Consider the following 15,699-nt stretch of genomic DNA (forward strand, 5'->3'; position numbering starts at 1 on the left):
CCAGTGTACTGGAAGAAGCAAAGATCCCCAGTGTCAAAGCAATAATTCCTCAGCATCAACTTTGTTGGACTGGGCATGTTGTTTGGATGTCAGTTTATCGTCTTCCAAAGCAACTACTCTATTCTGAACTTAAAAATGGAAAACATGATGCTGGTGGTCAACAAAAGAGGTTTGAAGACTGTCTCAAGGCAAATCTAAAAAAACAAACAAGTAGTATGAACACCACCAACTGGGAAACACCGGCCTGAGAGCACTCCAATTGGAGAACAGCCTTTACCAAAGTTGTCATGAGCTTTGAAGGCATTCAAACTCAGGATGAAAGGGAGAAACATACTAAGAGGAAGGCACATTTGACAAACCCCCACCATGATCAGTTCCCACATGGAAACCTATGTCCCCACTGTGGAAGGATGTGTGGATCCAGAATTGGCCTCCACATTCACTTACGGACTCACTGTTAAAACCGTGATTATGGAAGACAATCTTACTTGGCTATAAGTGATCGTCAACCAAGAAGAAAAAGATGATTCTTCCTCTACATCCTTTTTCATAGTGTTATGCTTGGGATTGCTCTTCCTCTTAACCAGTGCCAGCCCCACTATTAGGTAGAATAGGGCTGTGGCATCTGAATATAGACTGCATTTTTAATCAAGGTTTATATTGACTTATATTTTGATCAGGTTCAAAAAGTCTAAAAAGGGCTTGAATTCATAAAAGTTTCATGCCAGGCAGACCAGCTGCTTAAGAAAACACTGGCAATGTTTTCCTCCTAGACAAGGGGCCCCCTTGATTTATAGCAGAAAACAATTCTCAAAGTCGTAAAAGCTGGAATTACAGGCTGAAGACCAAGGTTACACAGACCCTACATAATTAAAAGTGGTAGGTAAACAGTAAAATAAAACCATGTGCCTTAAACTTGAGCCACAGGACAAAAGGTCAAGAGCACATGGAAGAGAAAACAACTAGCTGGAGTATGAACAGGGGAAGAGGCTTTTTATTTCCTATTTTATTTTGAGGCTGTAAACTGTTCCTTCCTTTTACTTTGAGGAGATTTATCCTTCTAAAAAGCTATATATGTTATGTATGAAATATGCTGGCTTAAATGTAATTATGCAAAGGATTTAAGAAATGCTAGATTCTTATTTCATATAGTTGTAAGAGTTGTATTTAAGTCAGCCCCCCTGCCAGAAATGAGACGCCATCCGAGCAGTTCTGATATATATGGTTGTCAGACATTTGTTTAGAAACCTTCATATGAAGTAGATCTTTCAATGTTGATGTGAAACTCAAGATCCTTGACATATGTTTAAGATAAAAATTTAAGATTAACCATTTGTTTTAGAAGGCAGTAGGGCAAGGAGGGCAGGAGGTGAGCTGGTAATTAAGATTCCTTGTTGAGACACATGTAAAGATATATTAATACTTGTTTGTCAATTATAAATGGAAGGAAATATAGCTCTTTGTCTCCCTTATAAGGATAGAAGGAAATGGGTGTATCTTTTTGTGATTAGTTATAGCAATCAGCCAATAGGAAATCCAACCAGGCTGGTTGGACAGATGCAGCCACAGGAGGAGCATAGGGGGCTGGATTAAGGAAATATAAGTGCTGGCCATAATGGCAGGAGGCAGGCCAGAGCTTGGTAATCATATACCACTGTGCCTCACATTTATTTGTCTGACAAATAAATTATTATTTTAATTTCTCTGTTGCTGCGTTGAATATTTCATTCCAGCTAAGCGTTAACCACAAGTAGGGTGCTACATTTTATGGTGCCTGCGACTCGGATCAGTGGTCTGCTGGAACGCAGCCCCTTCGCCTTACTGGACGGGGTACAAGACAGAGGACCACACTGCCTACCCAGCGCGCAATGGAAAAACTTTTTCCAGGGGAACGCAGCAGTCTCGTCTGTCTGATACCCTGCCCACCGACGGCGACGGACCGGGGGGAAACGGAACCAGCTAAGGGTAAGTGCACTAAAGGGTTTTGGCCCTCCAATTAATTGGGAGGAAGAGAAGTCCTGATCAAACTTCTGCGTCTCAGTAAAGGGGAACTGAGTACGCTAGGTGGCTGGGTACATCAGATGGTGATCTGGTGTAGGGCAAAAGGGAAGATTGGGAGGTAGAGTGTGGTTGAAGTATCTAGCGCATTGCATGTGTGAGAAAGTACAATGTGTAACTGACCTAAGTGTGGAGTGAGTACTACTTCGTTTCCCAGTAAGGTGTGTGTGTGAGTGACTGAGTGGATACTTCACAGGGCCATACAATGGGAGTTGGGGGTTCAAAGGGGGGAAATACACCTCTTGAATGTATGTTAAATAATTTTAAGAAAGCCTTCTCAGGGGCATATGGAGTCAAAATGACGCCAGGGCGCTTGAGAACGTTATGTGAACTAGAATGGCCAAAACAAAATACTGAATGGCCATCTCAGGGAACCTTTGATATAAATTTAGTAAGCAAACTTTGGTCTAACATCACCAAAGAAACTGGAGGGTGCCCAGAACAATTTTCATATATAGATTCCTGGCTGAGCACATTAAATAAAAATCCTCCATGGATAAGGGAATGCAAAGTCCAACGATGCAAATTATTGGCTGTAAAAGCCGAAGCTAGGAAAGGAATCTTGCCAAATAAACTCAAACCCATTTTTGAGGGACCAGAGGAAGAGGTGTTTCCACCTCCACTCTATGCTCCACATCGAAGGGAGCCTAATTCAAACCCTCCACCAGTTGTAACCCCAAGGCAAGAAAGTGGAACGAATAATGGGGGTAGAGACACAGAACTTGACTCCTTGATAGATTATGATAAATATCTTCAGGAGGCATTGGAGTCCTATAATGAAGCCCAAGCAGAAGTGGTTATTCCATCTGTGAGTCCCAGTAGAACTCCATCTACAGTCTCTTTTAGTGGAACAACTGATTGCCTACCCCAAACCCCTGTACATCCAAGTCCTAGAGAATTATTACAGAAGTTACAGGGAGACCTTAATCGGTCAGCAAGCAATACAGCCAGGCGTATTAAGCTGCTAAAAGAACGCCTTGGGACAAATACCATCCCCTATGATTTGAGGCCCCTAGAGCAAAGTGAAGAAAAAGGTCACATAGTAGCCCCTCTCAGAAGAGTATTTGATGCACTTGAGGAGCCTGTGCTGGTTAATGGGCAACCTGGACCACGGCCACCTCGAACTTCGACCCTGCAATGTATTCCATTCACAACTACAGTCTGATGAATTGGAAAACGCCCCATCTTTCGCAGAAAAACCTCAGGCTATGATGGACTTGGTGACTTCAATAGTAATACTCTCTTCACCACTGAGGAAAGGAGAGACATAATTGAAAAGGCACAGATATATTTGCGTGAGCAGGCCAGAGTGGGAAATATTTATAATATTGACCGTCATCTCCAGGACAACTTTCCCTTGGAAGATCCTAATTGGGATCCAAACAATGCGATTCACCTGGCCAGGCTTACCACCTACCGCCAGACGCTTGTGCAAGGTATCTGCAGGGCATGCCAGAAGCCCACTAATATGTCTAAAGTCTCAGGAGGGTAGATGTGTTACCCACAAAAAGACTTAAGTTGTCACCTTTTGAGCTCCTGTATGGGAGGCCGCCCTCCTTTGTTCAGGATATTCCAACTGACCTCAAACAAATAGGAGACCATGTGACACAGGGACAAGTGCAATCTCTCTCCCGTGTTTTTGTCTCTCTCCCGTGTTTGTTTGTTTTTTTATCTTAACAGGTGGGCCCTCAAGCACACGCCGTGCAGCATTGCTGAGCAGATTCATCAGCTCCAGGCTGGCATAGCATATGGGTGAAAGAGTGGAAACGTGATCCACTTGCACCTAAGTGGCGTGGACCTTACACCGTCTTGCTCTCTACTCCAACAGCGGTGAAGGTAGCTGAGGTGACCCCCTGGATTCATCACTCCCGTTTGAAGAAGTCCGAAGGCAGTTGGACGTGCAAAGGTGACCCCTCTAATCCTTTAAAACTGACTCTCTCCAAAAACCCCTGTATCTAGCCCTACGGGGAACGGGCTAGGTCACGGGCAACATTAGACGACCGGCCTGCTGCAGCCACAACTTGGAAGCTGGCTGACCTGCGCACGCCTGAAGCTTGAGGAGCGTCTGAACCAGCGACTGTGAGCGGGAAGATTCTCTTATACAATTGATTGACTGCCCCCTTGTGGAACAATTATCAGAGATATTACACATTGGGGATCCTCGGGATATATGTTTTGGTCTTGGTGGTTCCCCATTTCTGTCACTGGGGGAATTATATTGGGACTAATAGTTTTATGCTATCACAATAAGGTAATCTTTTGTGGAAGGAATGCATATGCTAGACATCAACATGATTTTATTATTAATCCTGATCCCTTGGGAAGGGGAAGGGTCCTTGAATCTGACCAAATTTGCTAAATATGGATTCAGCTATGACCACAATATGTGGGTAGGTTTAGCTGAAATGGTAGCCAATGTTGCAAATAGGACCAATTGCCTTGTTTGCTCTCTTGGGCCAGATGATTCAGAGGGAGGTATGCCCTTATTACCGATACCATTAGATGCCATTGGTATGGTAAGCGAAATGCCACACCAAAGAGAAATACAGAATTTCCCCGGATGGAACTCAACTAAACCATTACGAGTTATACCTGTACAAGGGGAATTCTGTGTACATAAATCATCAGATGCAGCTGATTCTACTATGATAGGCTCTTCTCATTGTCACTATACTTGGGATTATATTAAGAATAGTCATACCTGGGCACACGGTACTACCTATCGAACTCGGAATACCTTGCCCTGTGCACCTCCTTTTATTCATGCATGGAAAGTGGTATGGAACACAACTGTGACAGAAAAGGGCAATCTAACATACTGCACTGTGAACTCTCTGCCTCTTTTGATATTTTCGCCTTCTGTACTCCACGTACCAAAAACCTCAGACCCGATGGTTGTGGTGGATATGTGGAGAATGGGCATACAAGAAACTCCCTTCCAAATGGAGTGGGACTTGTTTCCTGGGATGGGTATTACCACCAATGTGGATATGCCCACTAGTTCAGCTAAGCGAACACGAAGGAATGCTGATATTTCTCGTATAGCAGGAGGAAGTACCCAAAGTTGGAGCGGTACTGATGATTGGCCGCCAGAGCGCATTATAGCCTATTATGATCCTGCCTCCTGGAATCCTGGTGAGCTCATACAAGGGGCACGGGATCCTATTTATAATCTAAACAGAATAATTCAATTACAAGCAGTAGAGGAACTTGTAACCAATGCAACGGCCCAGAGTTTGAGACTTATTGCACAACAGTTGGATGAAAGTAGAGCCCCATTTTGCAGCTGAAAATGGGAATGGATTATGTACTTGCCAAGCAGGGAGGTCTATGTGGAGTCTTGAACTTGACAGGGAATGCCTGTTGCTTTAACATTTCTGATAATGGTGAGGCAATCCGTGTGTTGGCCACAAGGAAGGATGGGATATGGGATGGCTCACCAATTGGTTACCTAATGTCACAGGACTCAAAGGGATACTATTGTCTTGCTTGTTTTTCTTGACGGTAGTAATAATGGTTTTATGTATGGTGCCATGTATCATCTCATGTTTTAAGATCAAGCTATCAAGGACCTTGGTGTGAAGCAAGGTCCTTGAGCTTGAAAGGGGGGAATGTGGCATCTGAATATAGACTGCATTTTTAATCAAGGTTTATATTGACTTATATTTTGATCAGGTTCAAAAAGTCTAAAAAGGGCTTGAATTCATAAAAGTTTCATGCCAGGCAGACCAGCTGCTTAAGAAAACACTGGCAATGTTTTCCTCCTAGACAAGGGGCCCCCTTGATTTATAGCAGAAAACAATTCTCAAAGTCGTAAAAGCTGGAATTACAGGCTGAAGACCAAGGTTACACAGACCCTACATAATTAAAAGTGGTAGGTAAACAGTAAAATAAAACCATGTGCCTTAAACTTGAGCCACAGGACAAAAGGTCAAGAGCACATGGAAGAGAAAACAACTAGCTGGAGTATGAACAGGGGAAGAGGCTTTTTATTTCCTATTTTATTTTGAGGCTGTAAACTGTTCCTTCCTTTTACTTTGAGGAGATTTATCCTTCTAAAAAGCTATATATGTTATGTATGAAATATGCTGGCTTAAATGTAATTATGCAAAGGATTTAAGAAATGCTAGATTCTTATTTCATATAGTTGTAAGAGTTGTATTTAAGTCAGCCCCCCTGCCAGAAATGAGACGCCATCCGAGCAGTTCTGATATATATGGTTGTCAGACATTTGTTTAGAAACCTTCATATGAAGTAGATCTTTCAATGTTGATGTGAAACTCAAGATCCTTGACATATGTTTAAGATAAAAATTTAAGATTAACCATTTGTTTTAGAAGGCAGTAGGGCAAGGAGGGCAGGAGGTGAGCTGGTAATTAAGATTCCTTGTTGAGACACATGTAAAGATATATTAATACTTGTTTGTCAATTATAAATGGAAGGAAATATAGCTCTTTGTCTCCCTTATAAGGATAGAAGGAAATGGGTGTATCTTTTTGTGATTAGTTATAGCAATCAGCCAATAGGAAATCCAACCAGGCTGGTTGGACAGATGCAGCCACAGGAGGAGCATAGGGGGCTGGATTAAGGAAATATAAGTGCTGGCCATAATGGCAGGAGGCAGGCCAGAGCTTGGTAATCATATACCACTGTGCCTCACATTTATTTGTCTGACAAATAAATTATTATTTTAATTTCTCTGTTGCTGCGTTGAATATTTCATTCCAGCTAAGCGTTAACCACAAGTAGGGTGCTACAGGGCTACTCCGTCAGGTGGCAAATACTGATTGTTGGGTTGAGGTGGGATTCAGCAGTGACAGCCCATGACTGATCCTCCTAACCTCTCTGTTTGTATCCTTCTGTCAGAAGACAAGAGCTGCAGGTGCCATGAGGCCTGGCCCCCGCAATAACTAGCCTGTTGCCCTAAGGTGTGGTAGAATAGAGGACACCATCTCACAGTCAGGATTGAAGGAAGAATCACCTGCTAATCTTGCCAGCTGCCATGCATGGAATGGTACAGGCTCCATCTTGTCTTTCACTTCAGGCAGCAAAATATCTTGGGCTGGGCCCTGCCCTTAACATTAGTCCTCTGTTCAGCCTTTGCCTGTATTCAACAAGCTTCTTACATATTGAATTCTAACTCTTTTTTGGCCATTTTTCTTCCAGTTATCCTTAAGTCCTAAATTTAATGCACATTTTTTCTCTCCCCTTATTTATTGTATTTTTATTCCAGACTTTCTCCAGAAATCACATGGTGTGTGTGTGTGTGTGAACCTCACAAAATGAAATAGCCCCAACCCACAGCACAATTCTTTCTTGGAAAGAGCCTTAACAGTAAAAGATTTTATTAAGGCAAAGTAACCGTTAGGGCATATGCACTGCTAATGAGATACCAGTTTTTGAAAAAGACCATTTAGATAAAGTTAGATTTTCAATCTTCCTTTTTTAAAAAAGCTCTTTAGACATACACATGCAAGACTAGCTTTTGACACCAGCCTTAGAATATATGAAACATGCAAGAGTAATAATGCAAGCACTTGTAGTTCTGAAGGCATTTCTTGAGGAGACTGTTGAAAGGGTGTGATGTGCGGGGGGGGGGGGGGAGAGAAAAAGAAAAGATGTTCCCAGCGTCCAAAACAGTGTTATTTTCAGATGCCAGAGCTATCTCAGCTAACAAACATGGAACTCATTTGCTGAGGCTTCCCGTTTTCTGAACTCCTTCATAACAAGACCCTTGAGAATTTAGTTTACAGTTCTCACTTATGAAAATGACTCTCAGAACTGTGCAAAGCAGCTCATGTTCCCTCTTGCAGAGTAGCCAGTTGGATATTGTTGACAGTGACAGGTTGTTTAGCCCTGAAGTTTCCATTTTTTAGGCTTCTGATAATTGCTTCTTCCTAAAAATTGATGGCATGCCTAGCATAGAATTTAATTTAGACTAGAATCCACATTGTCTGTCTTTCTTTCTTTCTTTCTTTCTTTCTTTCTTTCTTTCTTTCTTTCTTTCTTTCTTCCTTTCTTCCTTCCTTCCTTCCTTCCTTCCTTCCTTCCTTCCTTCCTTCCTTCCTTTGATATCACATATGCTCATTTGTGCATCACAAAGTTTTATTTTACAACCCCGTTCTCCTGTTCTTTTAACAGCAGCTTGATTTGTAGACATTTGTAGTGGGCAACGCTTATCTCCTGCATTCCTGCATTATTTCCTGAGATTCCTGCATTGCAGCGGGTTCGATTGGATGACCCTTGGGGTCCTTGCCAACTTCACAGTTCTATGATTCCACTGTGCTGTGAAAAGCTTCAGTTGCTAATTCCTGCCTATCAAGCTACAGTTAGAGAACCAGGGTCAGGCCAGGATCATCATCATCTTCTTCTTCTTCTTCTTCTTCTTCTTCTTCTTCTTCTTCTTCTTCTTCTTCTTTATTCTTGGTTATTGCATCATCCATTCCCAATAAGCTGGGCTGGTTTCACAACAGGTCTAATTGTTGAGATATTCTGTTCCACCTTAAGGGACAGATGTGTGGAATTGTTGCATGTCTGTTTACCCTCCAGCACAGCTTGCTGGTAACTTCTGTTTGTGTATAGCTTTTGCTTTAGCTGTTTTGCTTCGGACACGAAGGAGATCAGACATGTTTCCTTTTGTCCTGATCTACGCTGAATAAACTTGCTTGTAAATATGCTCACACAGCCTCCCGTGCCACTTCTGTTTGCGCAGTGTTTGCTCTGCTGAATAGCGTGCTCAATCTTCTAAAGCTTGGGCCACAGATTTATGCTGCACCAAGGACCGGAGTTCGCCTCCAGACACTCACACAGGACATTCACCACCTTCACTGGTTCTGATTTAAAAGAGAGGTAGAGCCTGGGTATCATCTGCGTACTGATGACCACCCAGCCCGAACCCCCTGATGATCTTTCCTAGCAGCTTCATATAGTTCTTAAAAAGCATGGGGGAGAGGACAGAGCCCTGAGGCACCCCACAAGTGAGAGCCCAGGGGTCTGAACACTCATTCCCCAATACCACTTTCTGGACACGGCCCAGGAGGAAGGAGCAGAACCACTGAATAACAGTGCCCCCCACAACCAGCTCCTCTAGACAGTCCAGAAGGATGTCATGGTCAATGGTATCAAAGGCCTTTGTCCCTAACCTGCCAGAGATCACCGACCAGCACAACAAAGGTGGTTTCAGTCCCATAATGAGGCCTGAATGCAGATTGGAAGGGATCCAAATGGTCCGCATACTACAGGCGTGCCTGAAGTTGTTCAGCGACTACCCGCTCAATCACCTTGCCCAAGAATGGAAGATTTGCAACTGGGTGATAGTTGGCTGGGGCCATATTGGCTGGGTCCAAATATGGTTTTTTAAGAAGCGGTTTAATAACCACCTCTTTCAGCAGGTTTGGGAAGGCTCCTTCACAGTGAAGCATTCACCACCCCATGGAGCCCATCACCCAGCCCTTCCCGGCTCAATTTTATGAGCCACGGTGGGCAAGGGTCAAGGAGACAGGTGGTTTATTTCACTAATCCAAGCAGCTTGTGATCCTTCAGGTATGTTGCACCATCAGGGCCTTAAAGCTAAGCACTTTGTGTTGGAGTTGTTACATTTCCTATTTCTGTCCCACAAGCTAGAGTGAACCTAAATGGTCTAAATTAAATGGAGGGATTACCTAAACATGCTGAAATTGCAGAACAATTGTAGCAAAAGAGAAACACCGGGAGCAACTATTAATTTCAGATTAAGACTGTGTCAAGGATTGAAGGCTAATCCATTAAACTAAAGTGGCTTTGATATGAAGCTAATGTGAATCAATGTCAGGGAAGTCAAATCATTAGAGGTTACCAATCAATTTCATTGCTGAGATCAAGCAGAGGTCTGAGAGCTTTTGATAGGATTATAATGAAAGTCAATAGGAGAAATATGAAGTCCCTGATTCCTTTTCAGTTAATATTTGATTGGATTATGGGGAGGGGAAAGGATTAAGCTACGGTAAGAAAAGGTCATTGGGAATTCAGAACAATTCCCAGCAATTCAATTGTTTTAATCAGCACCGCTGCTGTGCCTGCTGTTGTTCACTGCAACATACAGGTTGCTCAGTCTTTGCCCTCCCCCAAAGTGGGATGAATTTAATGTGATATGAATTTGCAAGCTGCATTGAGACAGGTCAACTGCCCCTGTGGCCCCTCCCATGCCACTGGATAAATTTTGGGTGTTTTTCCTTGAGGAGAGCATTCCATAACTGATTCTAATAGCTGAGAAGTCCTTCTCAATGCCTGCCACCACCCACCAAACTTCAGAGAATTGGAAAACTCAAGAAAAGGCCCCTGAAACTGTTGATGTACAGAACATATGGGCAGTTATATTTGGGTTATAGGTAGATCACCACTAAGTGTCTTTTCTTTACATTGTAGCACCATTGACCTTTCTCAAAAGGAACCCAAAAACCTTGTACCATCATGAAACTACTGGATGGTGGTGTCAAAGGTATCTTCTTCTTCTTTGGTGATCACTCATAGCTGAGTAATATTGCCTTCCATGAACATGGTTTTAACAGTGAGTCCGTAAATGACTGTGGAGGCCAGTTCTGGATCCACATGTCCTTCCACAGTGGGGACATAACACTATGAAAAAGGATGTAGAGGAAAAATCATCTTTTTCTTCTTGGTTGACGATCACTTATAGCCAAGTAAGATTGTCTTCCATAACCACGGTTTTAACAGTGAGTCCGTAAGTGAATGTGGAGGCCAATTCTGGATCCACACATCCTTCCACAGTGGGGACATAGGTTTCTGGGCAGGAGATGATCACGGTGAAGGTTTGTCAAATGTGCCTTCCTCTTAGCATGTTTCTCCCTTTCGTCCTGAGTTTGAGTGCCTTCAAAGTCCATGACACCATTGGTAAAGGCTGTTCTCCAATTGGAGCGCTCGCAGGCCAGTGTTTCCCAGTTTTCAGTTTTTATACTACATTTTTTTAGATTTGCCTTGAGAGATTCTTTAAACCTCTTTCATTGACCACCAGCATTACGCTTTCCATTTTTAAGTTTGGAATAGAGTAACTGCTTTGGAAGACGATAATCAAACATCTGAACAACATGACCAGTCCAACAAAGTTGATGTTGAAGAATCGTTGCTTCGACACTGGTGATCTTTGCTTCTTCCAGTACACTGGCATTAGTTCGCCTGTCTTCCCAAGCGATGTGTAAAAATTTTCGGAGAGACCCTTGCAGGAATCTTTCGAGGAGTTGGAGATGGCGTTTGTAAGTGGTCCATGTTTCACAAACGCACAGTAAGGTTGGTAGTATAATAGCTTTGTAAAGAAGCATTTTGGTTTCCCTGTGAATGTCCCAGTCCTCAAAGGTATCATTGCACCTGCTGTGAATGCCCAGAGAAATATAGTTGCAGTTGTGCAAACAAGAGGCAAAGAGAGCCTGACCCCCTAAACGTGACTTGGCTTTTAAGTCCTGTAGCATTCACACTATGTTAAGCATGGGTCAGCGCTCTTATCGGCTTGGATAAAACACTCACAAAGGCTTTATCATCATGAGACTGCGCATTAGTCTTTGGAGATAAAAGGCTGAGTCATCTTACATCCATAGACTGTCACCAAGGTCCTGGGGCTTTGCAGAGCAGTTAACAGTGCTGTGATGGTTGCTTCCAAAAGGCAAAACACACACAGCGCCTCCTGCTCACACCTCCCTCAAGCACCACATTCCTGGATATATTCCCATTTTATCATTATTAACCCAGATGTGTCTAACCGCCGCCCCCCCTAGTGATGCTGTGGGAGTTTTTGGGATACCTGAGAGCCAGCAGTCAAGGAAAAGCAGTAACCTTTTTTTTTCATTTTTTTTTTGACAGTCACTACAGAAGTGGTTCCCTTGGCAACTGAAATCACACGAAGTGTCCTAGTGCTTCTATCTGGCTACAATTTCTTTTCAGTTTAATGCTGCATGTCTAGCCTTCACATTGAGAATTCAATTCTGTCCTAGGGCTTTATTCATAATCTGGAAGTTACTTACGATATACTTTGAATTTAGACGGGCTACTGACAGGTTCAAAAAGACAGACTGTTGATTTATGTAACAACTCACAATATATTACTTCTTTGTAGGAGAGAGACGGTCTTATATTTGGTTTGGTTTTTAAAGGCATTTTTTATATATATGCTGGTCTCATTTTGTTGCTGAACAGAGCAGCTGTACTTAAGGTTTGGCCTTGCTGGGTTTTAAGCAAAGGGAGTATTAACAGCCACACTAAGACTAGTGATGATAAGAGAACTCTCCTCAGCTTGATTCAGAATCAGCTCAGGGACTGTGAGCTTTCTCAGCAAGCTCTTCTTAAAGAGCCTGTCCTGTTTCCCTGTTCTGAGGCTTCCCTTGGTGCAGCAACGATAATGGTGGCACATGCATTCACCTTGATCTAGGGTTTCCATGTTTCAAAAAGTGAAAATCAGGACACAAAAGTTGTTTTAATCTCTCTCTTTTTTAGAAAATAATAATAATAAAATTTTTTATTTATATCCCGCCCTCCCCAGCCGAAGCCGGGCTCAGGGCGGCTAACAACAATAAAACAGTACAACAGTACAACACAACACTCTAAAATCATTCATTATAAAATTAATTCAAATCAAACCAATAGCAACCATTGGGCCAGAGCTCCGTGAAGATTGCCGAAGGAGGGAGTCAGGCTGTGCCCTGGCCAAAGGCCTGGTGGAACAGCTCTGTCTTGCAGGCCCTGTGGAAAGATATCAAGTCACGCAGGGCCCTAGTCTCTTGTGACAGAGTGTTCCACCAGATCGGAGCTACAGCCAAAAAAGCCCTGGCTCTAGTTGAGGCCAGCCTAACCTCTCTGTGGCCTGGGACCTTCAAGATGTTTTTATTTGAAGACCGTAAGTTTCTCTGTGGGACATACCAGGAGAGGCGGTCCCGTAGATACGAGGGTCCTAGGCCATATAGGGCTTTAAAGGTTAAAACCAGCATCTTAAACCTGATCCTGTACTCCACCGGGAGCCAGTGCAGCTGGTATAGCACCGGGTGAATGTGATCTCGCAGCGAAGACCTCGTAAGAAGTCTCGCTGCAGCATTCTGCACCCGCTGGAGTTTCTGGGTCAGTCTCAAGGGCAGCCCCACGTAGAGTGAGTTACAATAATCCAGTCTGGAGGTGACTGTCGCGTAGATCACAGTGGCTAGGTCGGGTGAGAGAGGTAAAATTTGCCCAAAACAACAACACTTCCAACATGTGCAGCTATATTTCCCCAGACAATTTAGCCAATTTTCAAAAATTCAGCCCGGGCGCCATTTTCGACAGGCCAATCCCGGCTATGTCCTGGAAATTCTGAATGCATGGCATTGTCCACCCCTAGAAACTGCAGTTCTCACACCAGTCATTACCAGACATCTTCTCTGACCCCACCATACAACGTTTTAATAAGGGTACTTGGGAGAAGCCATTTTTTTTCTCTGTACAGTTCCTCAGGAAGGCGCATTATGATGTACAGTCACTTCCTGAGAGAATAATAAGAATAAAAAATTAGCAGGAAAGTTACTAGCTGCTCCAAGAATCTGAAAAGTGGTGGGTTGTTGTTGCTGGGTTCGGTTTTGTTTGTTTGTTTGTTTTTGCTGAAGAAGAAGAAGAAGAAGAAGAAGAAGAAGAAGAAGAAGAAGAAGAAGAAGAAGAAGAAGCAAAAAAGCAGCCCTTGAACCACCTTGTGTTGTTGTGTTGCTGGACCCATGCATTCATTGGTGTGTAGATTATGCAGACCATTCCTCATATCTACATTGCAATCTGCATGGGGGCCTGGTGGGTTCAAAATAAGGAGGTTGGCTCCCAAATGTGTGAACAAGATTCTACCAACCTGCTTAGTGTCATGAAGAAGGTGGGTGAGGATTGCAGATGGATGGGTCTGTCTAGTTCAGTGTCTCTTAGTTTCTTATTTTTCTGAACTTAAATTCAGTTATCCATATTTCCACATCAGCATGCTTTTAAGAAATGAAACAAAAAAGCCCTCATGAAAATGCATTTTAGTGTGAATTTCTCCTAATATACACTGGTTTATATATAATTTTGTTTAATACACACATTTTTGCAAGGCAATTCCCCTAACATAATGCATTGTTGCATGTTTCTTTTTATGTATATGTGCATCACTATCAGGGGCTCCCTTATTCTTTTATTAATAGCAAAAATACCAACGTAACAGTTGCCGGAATTGATTTCTGGCAAGTTCCTACTGAAAAAAAGCCCTGATCATTATGCACTCTTTAAACCAGTACAGTGATACCTTGGGTTAAGAAGTTAATTCATTCCGGAGGTCCGTTCTTAACCTGAAACCATTCTTAACCTGAGGTACCACTTTAGCTAATGGGGCCTCCCGCTGCTGTGCGATTTCTGTTCTCATCCTGAAGCAAAGTTCTTAATCCGAGGTACTATTTCTGGGGTAGCGGAGTCTGTAACCTGAAACGTCTGTAACCTGAAGCGTCTGTAACCTGAAGTGTCTGTAACCCGAGCTACCACTGTATATGCATTTTTGTACACATTATTTGGCGAGCAAACTGCATTACAAAATTCAGAGAAGTATGAATTTCAAAGGATGGTTTCACGTATTGTTTCGGAAAGTGTGGGTTATGTTGACTTGCCTTTCGATGCAAATTGAATGAAATTTCTCCCTCATCCCTAGGGCACACATTGTTTTCAGTTAGTTACCCCTCCCCCAATAATTGGTGGTGCCAGTTATCTATTCAAAGGAGTTGGAGATGTACTCAAAGGAGCAGTATAACATCAAAAGACTGGGAATCACAACTTGCCTTTTGTGTACAGGACATTTGTAATTTGTGATTTTCGTATTCAGAGGAGTCGCAGTCATGTGTTTGATTTGCACACGTTCCAGCACTGGACAGCTTGTCAGAGTAGATACATGGTGGTAATTTGTGGGGTTAGCCAGTGACGGATGAACCAGCTGTCGGAATGCCCATCACTAGCAAAGCATATGTTCAAGGGAAGCAGGTTCTGCTCTGATCTCTGCTACTCCAGTTGAACTAACAGGGCTTGCACAAGAGACGGCACTGATGCCAATTCCTAAAAATCCAAAACCTCAATAACTAAAATCACACCTCCAGAGAGCATTTATTATTGTGTTTCCCCTTTGTTTGTCAGAGCAGTGTGTGGAAGCACCCTTCCATAAATAATGGGAAAGTGGAAAGTGAGGGTTACTGTGTCTTGTCCTATGGGTTCCTGCAAAGTGTGCTTTGAACTGGTGAAACTTGTCAATGTCCTATCCCTGGTCAGCTGTGATGGCCTGGGAATCAGATTCAGAGGCTGAACCTGATGAATCCCAACCTGCACAGGAGTCCCTGCCTCCAGGACCAGCTGAGCCGGGGCTGGGGCTTGAACCTGAAGGGCCCTCACCTGTGCCAGATCCTCAGGAGCAGACACCAGCTGAATCTGCTCTGGCTCCTGAGGTGATGGAGGACCCATTGCCTGCAGGTGCTCCACTCTCAGCCCCATCAGAGGAAGCTGAGGTTGCCTCTGGGTCCAGTAACCCTCCAGCCTCTCCTGAGCTGCAGAGGCTCAGGGCAGAGAGGCAGAGGAAACTAAGTTCTCGCAGGAGGAGTGCTCGTCTCCAGGCCAGGAGAAGCGAGTCACCTGTGGACC

At 43.4% G+C, this 15,699-nt stretch overlaps 1 long non-coding RNA gene across 1 annotated transcript; it reads left to right on the forward strand.

Moving 5' to 3' along the window:
- The first annotated feature begins 1,760 nt into the window (after positions 1 to 1,760).
- On the forward strand, positions 1,761 to 6,752 carry LOC144326893 (uncharacterized). The gene is made up of 2 exons (XR_013391776.1): positions 1,761 to 1,965; positions 3,739 to 6,752. It is a non-coding gene; the product is annotated as an uncharacterized LOC144326893 (long non-coding RNA).
- Positions 6,753 to 15,699: the final 8,947 nt, after the last annotated feature.

Source organism: Podarcis muralis, chromosome 2 (genome assembly GCF_964188315.1).
Source record: "Podarcis muralis chromosome 2, rPodMur119.hap1.1, whole genome shotgun sequence".
NCBI classification, from domain to species: domain Eukaryota; kingdom Metazoa; phylum Chordata; class Lepidosauria; order Squamata; family Lacertidae; genus Podarcis; species Podarcis muralis.